Here is a 16,663-nt window from a genome sequence, read left to right as displayed (position 1 = left end):
CCGGATCAATGACATATACTAAAGTTCTATTCTCTGAGTATAACTCACTCGTACACGTAAGAAAATACTACCCAACATTCCTCATAATTAATTTAGGTTTACTCTTTATCCTAAATCATTACATATATAATCAGGTATGTTCTTTAACACGTATTTTAGGCAACATCAATTAACTCGCACATAAACATATAATCAATACTTCAATCAATACTTGTATTAAAATACTGTTCATGAAAAGGACTATGCACTCACACATAAACTCTTTAAAAAATATTTAACTCTTTAACATATATTTAATGCTATAATTAATACTTGTATTAAAATCATGTTCATGAAATGGACTATGCACTCACACATAAATTCTTTAACAAATATCTAACTCTTTAACATATATTTAATACTTTAATTAATACTTGTATTAAAATCATGTTAATGAAATGGACTATGCACTAACTTGATAAGGTGGTGACTCAGTACTCGAACGACACTTCGTTTACTTTAAACAACTCCTTTGACAGAACCTAGTATCATTACCACTAGAGTTTAGTCTAATGCTCGACGAGACTAATTAATAGTCTAACTATTATTACTATTATATAAGCGTTAACACAATACTTTTCACCCACTATGTACAGATAGGGGTCAAACATGGAACACCGGAGGGCAGAATCATTTTCGCATATAGCACTTCTGAAATCGAGCAACCCAAGTGGCCCTCCAAACCAGATTCTCCGTACCGCGAGTGGTTAAAAAGATATTATAACGACACTTATATAACTCATAATAATAGCCCAAATATTTATTATAAGGTCCTAATAACATTACTATATTTAAATAAAAACTATATTTAAAATAGCATAGGTGTATCTTACCTACGAGGGGGTTTGGCTAGAAGCCGGGCTCTACAGGGGTAGAACTTCCGAGCCGAAAGCTCTTCTTCTCGGAGTCGTCGAGCACTCCAGGATTTTCTTCTAGCACTAGGGGAGTTTTGGGAGGTTTAGAGAAAGTATAAAGAGAAGAAAGAATGGAAAAGGTATGAAGAAAATGAGGGTGCAAGAGGTTCGTTTTATAGGGTGAAATATGGTTGAACTTGATGTCACATGTCACCATCTGGTGGCAAGACTTGGGGAGAAAGCAATGACCAAGATTGTGTCACGTCATCCATTTTGGCACAACACACTTCCGACTTCTAAAATCCGTAACTTTCTCATACGAGCTCCGTTTTTTACGTTCTTTATATCCACGTGTAGGTAAAAATAAGATCTACAACTTTCATTTTTGACTCTATCGGCTAATTCTTGACCAATCTTAAATTTAATAGTAGGAGGAGATTATACTATTAAATGACCGCGAAAAATCCGTAACTCTTTCATACACACTCCGTTTTCGTCTGTCTTTTTATCGTTGACTTCATATTAATGAGATCTACAACTCTCATTTAGGTCGCATAGGCCAAAAACCCCTCGATCTAAAATTCGAGTTTCGGGTCATGCATTGCTATGCCAAATCTTAGAAAATTCATAACTTCCTCATATGAAGTCAGACTTTGGCGTTCTTTTTATGCACGCTCTCGGTTTAACGTATACTAGAACTTTTGTTTAGATTACTAAATCCAAAAATTCCTCTATCGTAAATTCACTATTTACATCTCCCGGTGTCGTGCCAGTTTTACCGCAAAACTTTGACGAGTCATAACTTCTTCGTTATAACTCGGATTTTGGCGTTTTTTATATGTACAGAACCCCTGTAACATATATTACTGCTTGGTTAAGATTACTCTTTCTAAATAATATTCGATCAATAAATCATTTTTTATGCTTATTGTCTCTAAATTGACTAGCCCGAATCTGCGAGCGTTACATTCCAAGCCTCTAAATCTTCAAGCCTCTTCAAGAATTGCACCAAAAACACACTTTTAGCCTCACATGCTGTCAAAATAAGAGTTAGCTTGATTAGGGTTTCTTTCTGGACGTAAAAAGGTGGTAAGAAGGCTGGAAAGAGGACTTAAGGTCCTTTAAATAGGATGCAAACCCTAAAATTAGGGTTTTCATATCAAGCTTTAAATCGTCGAGTTCGGTCCTCTAACTCGTCGAGTAGGTTTTAAATTTTACACGGGCTGACTAGCTTCTACACGAAGAGTTGTGGCCTCCAACTCGTCAAGTAGGCTTCCTTAATTGCATGAAAATCCCTAAGATCTCATTCCTAGAAATCGGGATGTTACATTATGACTTTTGAACTTAAAGAAGAAGATCTTATTGTTAACCATTTGAATAAAAACTTTCTATATATTACTTTTCAATTTTCAAAGTTGTTCTTAGTATGGAAAATCATTTATAACAAAATGCAAAAATGAGATGCGAAGGAAATTTTTAAACTTGTTTTTGGCTTGTGAAAATCGTATAAGTTTAAGGTGGGGGGGACAGTAATTAAGGTTGTGTTTGCCACGCCACAACTAGCTGATAAGCTAGCTTATTTTTCGAGCTTTTCTAAGTTGTCATGTTTGGCAAGTCAAAAAGTAGCTTATAAGCTAGCATTTTAAAAAGCTACTTAGACTAGCTTTTTAGGAGCTTTTTAAAATGTTTCCAAATATACCCTTAACTAATTATAAAAAACATATTCTTTTGAATGTCTATTTATTTAATTTTATATATTTCAGCTAGCTTATCAGCTAATTCTACCAAATATCATTTTTTATCAGTTATATTTTCAGCTACTAGCTAATTTTTCATATAACAACTAACTTTTCAGCTATCAGCTAGTATGCTATATATAGCTTAAGCGCAAAATCATAATATATGGTTTTAAAACTCCATTGTCAATTTGGTTTGATCTGGAAATGATATTTATTAATGGAAAGTGATCGCTTTGTGATTATGTATAGACCTCATACAAAAAAAAAAAAAAAAAAAAAAAAAAAAAAAAAAAAAAAACATCTCGTAACCTCACTCAATAAAAGCTTTTATATATATATATCGGTGTACATAAAGTTATAACAAGACCTCGTACAAAAAAAAAAAGTCTCGTAACCTCACTCAATAAAAGCTTTTTTTTATATTACCTTTTAATTTTTAAAATTGTTCTTGGTATGGAAAATCATTTTTAATGATATACGAAAATGTGTTGCGAAGGAAATTTTTAAACTTGTTTTGAGTGCAAAAATCATAATGGTTTTCAAACTCGATGGTCGGTTTGGTTTGATCTGAAAATGATATCTATTTATGGAAAGGCGTCATTTTGTGAGTGTATATATATATATATATATATATATATATATATATATATATATATATATATATATATATATATATATATATATATATATATAGAAAGAAGTAGGTTCAATGGAAAATGAACAATTAAGACAACATATGCTGGAACCAATGATCAAGTGATACGTGTTCATTTTTTTATTCATAAGCAAATTACTATGGAAGTTATTTATGTAGTTATTCCAAAATAATGTGTTGTCATGCTTTCATTGGTTCCAACATGTGTTGCCCTAATTGTTTATTTTCCATATATATATATATATATATATATATATATATATATATATATATATATATATATATGGGAAAAATGAATATACTCTGAAGGGTATATAAGCTTAGGTACCCAAACTCATCATATTACGTCGTTTTGTATCATTTATATACATTGTAATTGTCTAATGCTCTTATAATTCAACTTCTAACTTAATTTCATTCAAAGATTTTTATAAATTTCACATTTATTTTCTTCTTACATAATTTTCATTTTCAACTATAATATATATAGCGTAATTGATGTTCGTCAAAAAGATGTGATGTAAGAGGAAGATAATAATGAAAATTTGAAAATTTTGAAAGTAAATCAAGTTAAGGATTGAAGTTGAAGAACATTATAATAAATATATCAAACAAAATGACGTATTATGGTGAGTTTGGGTACCTAAGCTTATATACCCTTAAGGGTATATATATATATATATATATATATATATATATATATATATATATATATATATATATATATATATATATATATATATATATATATATATATATATATATATATATATATATATATATATATATATATAAAGGCAACATCCCGCAACCTCACTTGGTAGAGACATATATGAATAAAAACTTATTATCTAACTATTAAACTCAAATATTAAAATTTTAGAATTCTAAATTTTATCTATTTCAGCGTTAGCGTGAAGTGATACTAATTTTTTTTTGTTATACACAATAATTCATATATTATAAACTTATATAATACAATGTTTTAAATTATAATATATTAAAAAAATATTTATTGTACAAATAACACAAGTTCAAGACGGGAATGTTAAACAAGTATATATGCTGTAAAAACAGTTGGCTACTTTCAGCATAGATCCTATTAATTCATGAAGGCATGAATATTTATAAATCCCATACCCTATTAATGGTGGGTCTCAGCAACTTATCTTGTATTAAAACCTTCGTCGACATAAATTTTTTGGTATCATTGACGATGACAAAATTGGTGACGTCGATCTTCAGCGATCTATAAATCAATCACCAAACAAATTGATGCTATTACTTGGCATTAGGTTCGAATATTTCTTGCGGCCAGCTTTTTCAGCCTTTAATGCTACATTTTAATAAGAGCTTTAAGTTCAAAACTTAATAAATAGTTTTACTTTTTAAATGGATTATGTCAATTTTCTACAAAGAACTTTGTCTAAGCATATGTCACAATGGACTTAAACTCATGAACTCATTTGGTTAACTGATCAGATACTACAATCACCAGATAAAACCTCATGTATTGATGGAGTTGGACAATTTAATTTCAACCACTCTTTATGTAACGTGTAGCATTCATTATCCAACTTCAGCTCACATGATCACCTACCCATTTGACTTATCATATTTTATACTAGTGTGGTATCAAACAAAAATCGAATTCAGATTGTAAAATACTGAAGGTGATACTATTTTAATATATTAATTAATATTATATGTTAATTAGATCAAAATATCTAAAGAAAACTGTAGTTAACTTCAAAAGGAAAATGTCAAAAATAGGTAAAAAGTTGCTCGAAATATATTCAAAAAGCATACAACAAACAACCTTCGGTATTCACATTTCATTCATTAGATTATGCATTACACTTAACTACAAAATACAAATAAAAATCTCTAATGATTACAATATATTATTACTTATAATTAAACACCGAGTAATCCAAGAGCCCTAGCCATCTTTATCGACAAAAAACACAAGTATATCACCAAGAGTCCACCTCCGAGTGTATAATCAAGTCGCATCTCTCTTTTTGGCAAAATCGCAAGAGCCCAAAGCAACCCAATCATCAGAAACCCGATAGTTTCACACATATCAGGGTCTTCTGGAATGAGATACGAAGCAGGATAATTTGACCTTGTAACAAGAACAAACGATAACCCTAAACCGATAAGAACATTAAACAAAGGTCCAGCATAACACCCTGACATGGCAATCTGTGTCCCATCTGCTCCACCATACATAGCCATAGCCACATTAGCTGTAAGATCACCAATGGAGTTCCCCCAAGCTAGAATAGTGAGTCCTATAACTGAAGGGCTTATTCCTATTATGTTCCCTAAGCATTCTAACAAAGAGACTAATTCATCAGCAGTTATGTATGTCCAAGTGACACTCATTAAGAACCCTAGTGCATACCAAAGAACCAAACACTTTTCTGGTGGGTTTCTACTACTTGTGAATGCAAATGTACATGTTCCTAAAACTATCCCAGTTAACCCTGCAACAAAGTATATCACCATGCAAGAATTTGAGCCCAGTATTTCCTCTTGTGTGTTCCAAATTAGAGCCACCATTAATGGTGCTAATGTCGCTGAAATCACAAGAAGTGGCTTGGACCATCTCTCTTTTGTTATCATTGGTATTGTAAGCCTTCTGGGAAAGTCAAATGGCACGTTAATTACATAGAAAAATGTGCCGATATAGCTTTTTTGCATGTTGGATACGGCTTGTTCTTCACAGGGTACATGTCTTTCTGTCGCATGTAGAACGTTTTCTTCGTCAACAGAACACAATAATGGCACTCGTGTGTCCTGATCTTTATCAACAGCATTAAGTATTGTTTTCTGTTTTTTCATGGTGTTGAAATGCATGTAGGAGACGAGTAAGATGTAGATAATGTAAGTGGAAACGAAAAGAAGTGACGCCCATAAGGTGATTTTTCCGATGATGATGATTGCAAGGAGATTGGAGAGTGTGAGTAGAAGAAAAACAACGTCTCTGATGAAATTGGGTCTATCAAGGATGACGACTTTCCGATGGTATGTGATTAATATGCTGATAACTCCGACGACGACGGTGGAAACGAAAATCCCCCCACCTAAGATGCTGTTAAGACCGATCTCTCCGCCATCGCTGGTTCCGGTGAAGGCGATTATGCTAGAGAAAACATCCGGTGACCCGTTTCCTAATGGGAGCAAAGTGGTTCCGGCGATTGCAGGGGAGAGATTGAGCGTTTTGGATAAGTGTTCGACTGCAGGGCAGAAGTATTCCGACGCTGTGTTGCTTAAAATATAGAACAGAACAACGAGCCATAGAAGTAGCAAAATGAAACCCAGTTGAGGAAACTGTGAAAAATTACAGTAGAAGATTTGTAGGTAATTGATGTATCCGTTTGGGTCACACCCGGGGTTTGTCTTTATATAATTGCATTTGGAGATGGTGGAGATTTGTTCGTGGATGGCGGTGCAAGTGGTGGTTATGGTGTCGCCGGTGGAGGTTGCGGTGGAGGTGATGATAAGGAAGAGAGTAAGTTTGAAAACGGAGGAAATCGCCATTATGGAGGAATGTTGTTGTAGGGGCAGTGATGAAGAAGATAGAAGAACTGCATGATTTCAAGGTTAACTTGCAGAATGATAGTTGAATTATTGGAGAGGATTTATGATTTTATGGTCGAGGATATGGGCACAAACTGATTTCACGTATTAATGGTGAATTTATTGACCAAAAATCAATGGTGGTGTTTAAAAGATACTATATAAATATAAGGGAAATGATTATGATCACTTCTATACGAGACCCAACAAGTGTATATATTTGGACTTTGGTGTTTGGAAAAGCCAAAATTCGCTTTTATGATGAGTTTGAAGTCGACGAGCTCGAAAAGTAGCACATTATAATGCCTTTTAATGTATGTTTTAACTTGGCACGTTTAATGGAAAACGACTTTTGAATGAATGTCTTCATCAAGCACAAATTTCTAATAATAAAGAAAAAAAAAAAAAAGACTTGGAGTTGTGTGCCATCATTTATTAGAAACACGTCGATTAAAGCTATATTTAATTATTTATTTATTTTAACAAGTCGAATGAGTTGAAAAGATTGTAAGTTCACAAAAACACGAGTACAAACACCAAACCAAAAGAAGGGGAAAAAGGTCCGGCTCCAACCATACACAAGCCAAAGGCAACACAAAGCACCACCAGCCCCAAACCAACATAAATAACCACTAAAAGGCAAAAGGGGCAAACCCAAAAGAAGAGGGCAAATTTTGACAAACAAAAGGAGGAAGCCAAACAACAGCACATATAATCTGTTAAAACAAAAGCAAACACCCAACCAAGCACCTTAACTGCAAAGAAATCACCGGCTAGCAAGAAAAGAAGCAATAGAGACATCACCAATTTGCAGAAGAACCTGCACAGCAAAAAAAAACCTACAAAGAAACACACGCCACAAGGCAACCCACACAAGAAACCCCCCAAGAACACTAAAAAAGTGCCAAATATTGCAAACACATTTGAAAAAGATAACTAACCCAAGAAATGAAACACACACCAACACACATGTGATGCAATGAGGTACACCCCAAGACACTAAAATATGAAATACCCTGCCCACCCCTACACCCCACTCATAACCTTAGAGTGATGCGTATGGGGCCGTTTTGCCCGTTATTTCCAGCGTGGACACTCATTAGCACTGTGGTAACGGGATGACCACCGCCCTCAGGCGGCGTTATGTTATCCCTCGTGGTAATTTGAATAGTCCATATCAACATGTACTAGATCTATTAGTCATTCACTTGACTCACATAAACATGTGATTAATGAATTATTCATAATTTTCCAATGACCAAGATTCTCATGCATCACACAATTTGAATTGCTTGACTCCAAGTTTCTGTCTAATTTGAAACTTGGTTGTAACACCGTAAATTTTCAAACAAAATTTTCTTTTAAAAATCACATAATTCTCATATCACGTTTCACAAAAACTCCATTTAAATTTATTTACAAAACACAACTCTATGTTTTTTATAATAATAATCCAGAATCCTCAAATCATAACTCCTTCTCTGGTGTGTACAATCGAGCCGGTGCCTTCACTCGATTCTGAGAAAACCTGAAACACATAACACATAACACGGTAAACACAAAGCTTAGTGAGTTCCCCAAAATACTACACACAGCACATTAGCCACTCGAGGCTATAACTCAATAAGACTCTCTGGTCGATGTGTCTTAGTGGGACCCTCCGGTCCCACAACTCAGATGGACCCTCCGGTCCTTCAACTCGGCATCTCAATATAATACACAGAAAGCATAACACAAGCAAATAGCATGATATCTCATTACACGGCTCATGCACATAAGACCCTCTGGTCACACATGAAAATTACCACTCAAGGTAAGTATAGTGAGAAGACTCACATCGGATGATGAACAGCCCCTATAACATTGTTGCTACGCATCGACCTCTAACTCTAAGCCAAAACCACAATTAACCCATTTAGAAACTAAGTCCACACTCTCACTCATTAGGTCTAAAGGAAGACCACTAACCAGCCCATTAAAAGCCTAAAACTCATTGGGCCCACCAAGGCCTAATAATAAATGGGCTCACCCGAGGCCCACACTCAAAACTAAATGGCAAGCCCAACACAAGGGCCCAAGGCAAAATTATAATATTTCTTTGCTCATAGTCTCTAATTCATAGGCCCAAAGATTCAGGCCCAACCCTCACGGCCCATGATAAGATCCAACCCAAAAGCCCACAGTGAAGTTACGCGGGGCGTACCTCTCTTGGTATGCTTAGCATACTCATGCATGCATGAAACTGATCGGGGACTCCAACCCAGTATGTGGGGCGTACTAGAACTTATGTTGGGCGTACGTCAAGTTTTGCTTTAGTCCATTCTCTTGGTCTTAACCCGTTAAGACCTTAACTCAATTCTCAGATTTGGACTCCCTAACATCTCTTACTCCATAAAGTTAGTGACTTTAAGCCTTTGCATGGCTGATAAGGTCACAAACACATAAAACTATTATTCTCTTAACTCGGAATGCTCAAATCTCATGCATAGGTTGATTCTCACGTTCAAGACCTCATTTTTATGGATCCTTACCACTAGAAACACTTAAAAGGACATATATTAAGCTCTAAAGTGCAACAACTCATAAAGCCTTAAGCTTTGGGACCAAAAGCCCTAAAATGGACCATATCATGAACAAAACAAAAAGGATGGGAAAGTTTTGAGCTTTATACCTCCAAATGATGCTCCAACCACAGAAAAGCTCACATCCAAAGCCTGGACTCCATCTCTATTCTATTCCATGCTCCTTCTTCACTCTAAAAACTCCACAATAACACTTATAAGCTCACAATGGTCACACACAAGCTCAAGAACGAGGACTAAGGTTTAGGGGGGTTTATTGAATGAGGATGGTGGCCAGGAATAAGGCAATCTCATTCTTTATATAGGGATACTCCTCTTAATTAGGATTTTTCTTCTATGCCTAGTATGCCCAGCGTACTAGGTGGCTCAGCTTAAATGTCACTCGCATGAGTACGCTAAGCGTACACACACGTACGCCCAACCTACTCTGTTACCGTCAATTTCAACTAAAGGACTTACCTTGCCAAATCATCAAACTGCCATCGCTTCCTCAACATAACCCCGATTCCCACGAACCTCATACCCTCGGATAGGTGATGAGATGCCCTAAGCTCCTAGCAACTCGTCACAACCCCGAGACTCCCTCGTGCCCGGTTTGCAGCCCATGAACCCTAATCACGGACGATCAAAAAATAGGGTGTTACAATTCTCCCCAACTTGAATTAGATTTCACCCTCAAAATCGTTCCTTATCAACACATAGATCAAACCGATAACCCGAAAAGCACCACCGAAAGGGCCTCTTATCATACAACAATCTCTTCCAAAGACACCTGATCCTAACAGGAACTCCCGACCCCGAAGAAGGACAAACCCATGTGCTGCTGCGGTACTCGATCTGACTCTTTCCGAACTATAAAACTCTAGTGGTTTGTCTCCCTACCAGACCACGCTCGCAAAATATCATGTTAATCTCCCATCGATTAATAGACTCTAAGAACACTCTGCCAACTCTGATTCTCTAGTCGATCCCGGTCGAACTCAAGAGGAACAGAAAGGTAATAACCCACTAAGGACCCACCGCCCGAACCATTATCAGAACTTATCGGAAAGAATAAATAACAAAAATTAACCTCAAACGCAAGAAAAGACTATACTCACTTGAAAGCATCCTCTGACACCCATAGACATAAGACCTAGCTTCCTCTCAGATTTCCCCTTCAATACTGAGCACCAGGTCAGCTCCCGACCCAATAGATGAACCTCCAAAGGCTACTCAATGCAAACCAAAACGTCTCACCGACTTCCTTCTCACGATAACTATCTCAACTCATCGCGACACATCAATCATGAAGTTTGCTTTACCCCAAGCGAATGCTACAACTCATCTGAAATCGTCTTGCTTACGACCTTAATCATCTACACCCACTGGTTCCATACGTCTCGCGAGTATTCTCATACCAATGAAACTGACCCACTCCGGTCTAAAAATCAAATGAAGATCAATATCCCCCAAAATGAAACCCATCTACAAAACCGAAACCTCATCTCGCCTAGTCGATACACAAACGAATCTAGACTCAAGCTCAAGAGTCTGATCCAACAGCAGAATTGGAACCACTCAATTCCAATATGGTAATCAACTCATGACTGAAGATTCACGAATTTAAGCACATACCTTCTCCCCAATTCCTTCTGATTACGATAATCCCCAATCAACCTGGGATATATCAATTCCTAACTGACACAGAGACCCCTATCTCGCCCCTGGTTCGGCAACCAAGCTCCCAAAGACTCAAATGGTAAGGCTTCCCATGCCTAAGAATTCCTCTGCGCCGTACTCTGGCTAGTGAATACTACACCCCCCCGGCAGAACAATATTCACTCTTATCGACTACCACGTGTTACTGTCTCTCCCATAGTCTTGCGATACTCTCTCACTGACTAATGAATACCATAGCTCCCCGCAGTATCACAACACACTCCCACTATCCAGTGAATGCTACAGCTCCCCATAGTATCACAACACTCTCTCTTTCTCTCTCTCTCTCTCTCTCTAATAAATGAATACTACGGCTCCCCGCAGTATCGCGACACTCTCTTTCGCTGACTCATGGATGCTACGGCTCTCCGTAGTCTTACAACACTCTCTCGCTCACTGAATCACCATGGGCTCACTTCACGGTTTCTCCTGATAATCCCAAGCGAATACTTCCACCCGGATCCGTTTGTTTTCTTATCACCCCATAACCTCATAATCACACATCACCACACTGAGTTCACCAACTCATGCTCCGCAATTCAACATAGATAGGTGCTTACACTCACCCAGCTTATGCACTACCACTCCTGATGCAAATTCTCGTAAGCCAGATACTTATCTCAACACAAGTACACCCTTAGATAGTCTCGCTCTGGCGACAATTAACCGACGGGTTCCCACTGGAATAATAGTCACTCGATACTCCACTTACAACTCAAATCTCAAAATAATTTAAAATTTTTAGGCACCATACTTAGATATCCCGGTACACCATCATAAAATCTCATGATGTCTTGTCACGTACACTGATCTTCCACTCACACAGCTCTGAACCTCGAAATAATTCAACTCACAACTTGAAACACGGGGAATTGTCAACGACTAAAAACACGTTGACAAAATCCGAAGCTCTACCCTTTACTGATCACTGTCCATAGGAGCTACTCATACCGACTCTAAAATTGGTCGACAAACCAAATGTTGCCCTCTTCTGGGGTATAGATTGCAATCTATACCTATACCTGCAAATCTCAACTATTGCACCCTGCCTCATCTACCAATAACCTAGGTCTCAAGTGTCCGCACCACAGATCTCCATAACCAATTCCTTAACCGCTCTTGAACGAATCGTTGATCTTCCTAATTGATTACCTAGTTCTCCCCCACTCAAGGTTCAAACCATCACCATTGGGCATACCAACAATTTACTCCATAGACTATTCCACCAGGTACATCACACTTGACTCATGGAACATACCATGTAAACACTTAATGATCTTCCCGATAGAAACCAAACAACTCCAAATATCCCGAAACTCAGACAAAACCTCAAAATCCCCCCAGCACGACTGCCTCTAGACATCTCGAAATCTCAAACCGATATTCCACCGGACACCTCAACTGTTCCGAAAATCCTGACCCTCAGTCCAAAAGTAATGCCCTATCACGCACCATAACATGGCATTTGAGTTACTTCATTGTCATCCCTTCCTCTGTATATTTCTACACTCCAAATCTCCACAGGTAATCCAAATACTCTTGAGACTTTGACATCGCTTCCATGTGTGATATTGAATAATGAGAATCAAGAAATCAGTTGTAATTATATGTTGTGCCGATAGTTTTAGGATGAGTGGTAAACTTCGATTAATTTAAGGAAGTAATAGACCAAATAAGGGCATGTAGGCAATTTTACTCTACGTTGACAATCAGTTATGTTCCAGATAGCATGAATATGAATATTTTAAAATTATAATTTGATCCCTAAATGATTATATAATAATTAGTAAAAGTGGGTTGGCAAATATTAGAAAAGGTAAATTAGTCTACTGGAACCGGTAATAATTTGCATTAATGAGTTAAAACTTAAAAGTAGATGGAAGTTGTTTCATGTTTTTCACTGTGTTGTGTTGTTATTTCGGCGAAATTGTTTAGGGATCTTACAATTTGGTTATAAGACAGCAACAAGAATTTAATCATTACCACTTTGACCTGTATAAGTGGTCTTGCATCTGCTATGGGAGCTGCATTTGAGAAGTCAAGCAATGTCCATTTAATATACCTTCCATCTATGCTTAATTTTGTAAGTATATGTCTGGTTTCTTTAAAAGCAACTAATTTTGATATTCCTTGATATTTCTTGTAGAAACATGTCACACGGAGATCATGCATCACATAAAACAGGGATGAATATGGCACGCCTTAACATGTCACATGGAGATCATGCATCACATCAGAACGCCATTGATATTATCAAAGAATACAATGCTCAGTTCAATGAAAAAGTCATAGCTATAATGTTGGATACTAAGGTATGTATTTTGTTTTCATCTCTAAACTATTAAGCCTAGAATCAAAGAGAAGAAAAGTGCATATAAAAGTATTCATCCTACTATTTTTCATATGACTCATGTTGCTTTAGGGACCTGAGGTCAGAAGTGGAGATGTAGCTAAACCAATTATTCTTCATGAGGGGCAAGAATTCCATTTCACCATTAAAAGAGGAGTCAACACAAACAACATTGTCAGTGTAAATTATGATGGCTTTATAAATGATGTTGAACCTGGTGACATACTATTGGTTGATGGTAAGATTACCTCATTAACACTTCTAAAAAAGATACAAGTGACAAAATTTATAAAATGTTATATAGATATTCCCTTGTATAAAGGTACTTTTTTCTTTTTCTTGAAGGGGGGATGATGTCATTGGGTGTTAAATCCAAGACTGGAGATTTAGTAAAATGTGAAGTAATTGATGGTGGAGAATTGAAATCAAGGAGACATCTCAACGTGCATGGAAAAAGTGCAACTTTGCCTTCAATAATAGGTTTACTTTCATCCTATTTTATAATCATTTTAAAACTATTTGTCACTTTTATTGAATTATAAATTTGATTCCATTTACAAATAAAGATTGGGAAGATATAATGTTTGGAGTGGATAACAAAGTTGATTTATATGTTGTTTCCTTTGTGAAGGATGCTGAAGTGGTTCATGAGCTGAAAGCTTATCGGAAAAGTAAGGTTTCTTTGTAAATTATAAAATAATATTTCCTTTTATTTTTATTTTAACTAGGCTTCTAGAAAATGTATTTTGTATGATGCAATGCAGATATCCGTGTGATTGTAAAAATCGAAAGTGCAGACTCAATAGTCAATCTTCCTTCCATACTTTCCGCATCTGATGGGGTTAGCATTTTAATTTCAATGATTTGATTTAACTCCATTAATAATATTATTATTAATATTAAGTTTTAAATATTCATGTATTAAGCCAATGGTTGCACGTTGTGACCTTGGAGCAGAGCTTCCAATTGAAGAAGTTCCTTTATTGCATGTAAACTTGATTTTAATAATTAATAACCTTGAATATTTGTTGCTAAATTTACATAATTTTATAATTGATTGTTGTTTAATAAATAGGAATATATTATTAGAAGGTGTCAAAAGTTGCAAAAAAAAAAAAAACAGTTATAGTAGCAACAAACATGTTAGAAAGCATGATTGATCATCCAACTCCAACAAGAGCTAAAGTTTTTGACATTGCAATAGCAGTAAGACAAGGTGTTGATGTTGTCATGCTTTCAGGTGAAACTACTCATGGAAAGTAAGTTTTATGGATTTATTATTAATATCGTCAATTTTATTATATGTATTTTACTAAATCATTAATTTACTTTTAACATTCAACCTTATCTCAGTTTTCCACTAAAAGCTGTGAAGTTATGCACACTGTGGCGTTAAGAATCGTGTCAAGTTCGCGAGTCAACTCGAACTCGGTTTCTTTTTCGCGTCACTTGGCGTATAAGGTATGCACTAATAAATGAATATTTTAAATTTGGAGTGCAAGGGTAAAATGATCATTAAATATATTTTATAACTTTTGTAGAGCCATATGGGTGAAATTTTTGTCTTCCATGATGCAACAATAGCCAACATTGTTGTTACTCCTATCATTGTCTTCACAAGAACAGGATCAATGGATGTGATTTTAAGCCATTTTCGCCCTTCCTCAACTATCTTTGCCTTCACAAATGAGGGAGTCTAAATTCTCATCTTTCTATTTTTACTTTGAATAATGAGTAAATTACACGAATGGTCCCTATGGTTTGGGGTAATTTGTACGTTTGGTCCCTAACTTATTTTTTTAACTCGAAAGATCCCTACTGTATGTTTTTATTATACCCTTGGTCCCTACTGTTGTTATGGTTATGCGATCGGTCACTGTCTTACCTAAAAATACTATTATTTAAATAGGAAAAAAATGGTTTGATAGGTAAGGTAATGTGAGAGGGTGGGTTTGGGGGTGTGTTTATTTAAATAAATTAAAAAAACACGGGCAAAATAGTCTTTTTAGGTAAGACGAGGACCAAGCGTGTAACAAAAACAAACAGTAGGGACCTTCTAAGTTACAAAATAAGTTAGGGACTAAACACACAAATTACCCTAAACCATAGGAACCATTCGTGTAATTTACTCTTGAATAATTTACCTAATTATAATAGAAGTGAAAATTGCTTTGTATTTGAATCACATTGCTATTTAACCCTAAAAAATCATAAATTTGTGCAGAAAACGTGTTAAGCAGAAACTGATTCTTTATCATGGTGCGATGCCAATTTATATGGTGTTTTCTGATGATGATGATGAGACTTTTTCAAGAGCCCTTAATATTTTAGGAAAGAGCTTTTTGGGTTGTCTTTATTTCGAATTGTTGATTCAATACCTAATTTTATTGACAATCGAGCTCTTTTCTTTTATAAATCCTTAATGTTTACTCTTCCCATTCAAAATTTCTTTTTAATAGCCGGTGTTGATCTCTTCAATATCCAAATCCGTTAACAACTCACATGATTGTAATATTTATTTCTTTTTGTTGTGAAATGAGTAAATTGAGATAATCCAAAAGGAACTCAATTGATATTTGTTTGAGACATAATTATTTAAGAGGTTACATATCAGGTTTGTTATAGTTCTTGATGAATTATTAGTTTATTTCGGTGTTGAACTCTAATTGTAGTAGCTTTAACCTTTGTGTATAAACCGATGACTTTTAGTTTTATTAGAAGGAAGAACAATATAGGTGAGATGATCTGGTGCAATAAGAAGAACCAAGGGTATAAAGGTCTTTTTTAGGGATTGTCAATTGTAGCATGTATCTTTAAAACTGTATAGAACATCTTGACAATGGTTGGCAAGGGGAAAATGTTTTATGTTGTAAAACATAATTGGATGATTAAATGAGCAAACAAAAGTGTATTCACCAATATAGTATGTTAACCTTACTATATAGTTATCAATTCACAAGCAAGTTGAAACCTGTAAATGCTAGCCAGTAATTTTATGAGTTTTATGAATAATTAGTATTATATATGATTAAAAAGCTATAATATCAAATACCAATGCATGTTTTTTCTCTAAAAAAATAGTAATAAGTTGTATCATTTGAAAATATCCTTTGGATGATTTGTGATTATTTGACATGTTCCAATTGTTTGATAAA

General features: G+C 35.5%; 2 pseudogenes; one reads left to right on the top strand and one right to left on the bottom strand.

The window, feature by feature from the left end:
- Nucleotides 1-5,082: 5,082 nt before the first annotated feature.
- Nucleotides 5,083-7,027, bottom strand: LOC145003343 (cation/calcium exchanger 1 pseudogene; annotated as a pseudogene).
- A 6,281-nt stretch (nucleotides 7,028-13,308) lies between these two features.
- On the top strand, nucleotides 13,309-15,931 carry LOC145002436 (pyruvate kinase isozyme G, chloroplastic-like; annotated as a pseudogene).
- The last annotated feature ends 732 nt before the right edge of the window (nucleotides 15,932-16,663 follow it).

This window comes from Lactuca saligna, chromosome 6, assembly GCF_052625555.1.
Source record: "Lactuca saligna cultivar CGN05327 chromosome 6, ASM5262555v1, whole genome shotgun sequence".
Taxonomy (NCBI): domain Eukaryota; kingdom Viridiplantae; phylum Streptophyta; class Magnoliopsida; order Asterales; family Asteraceae; genus Lactuca; species Lactuca saligna.
Note: the sequence above shows the minus strand (reverse complement) of the source record. Positions and strands in the feature narration are given on the sequence as shown.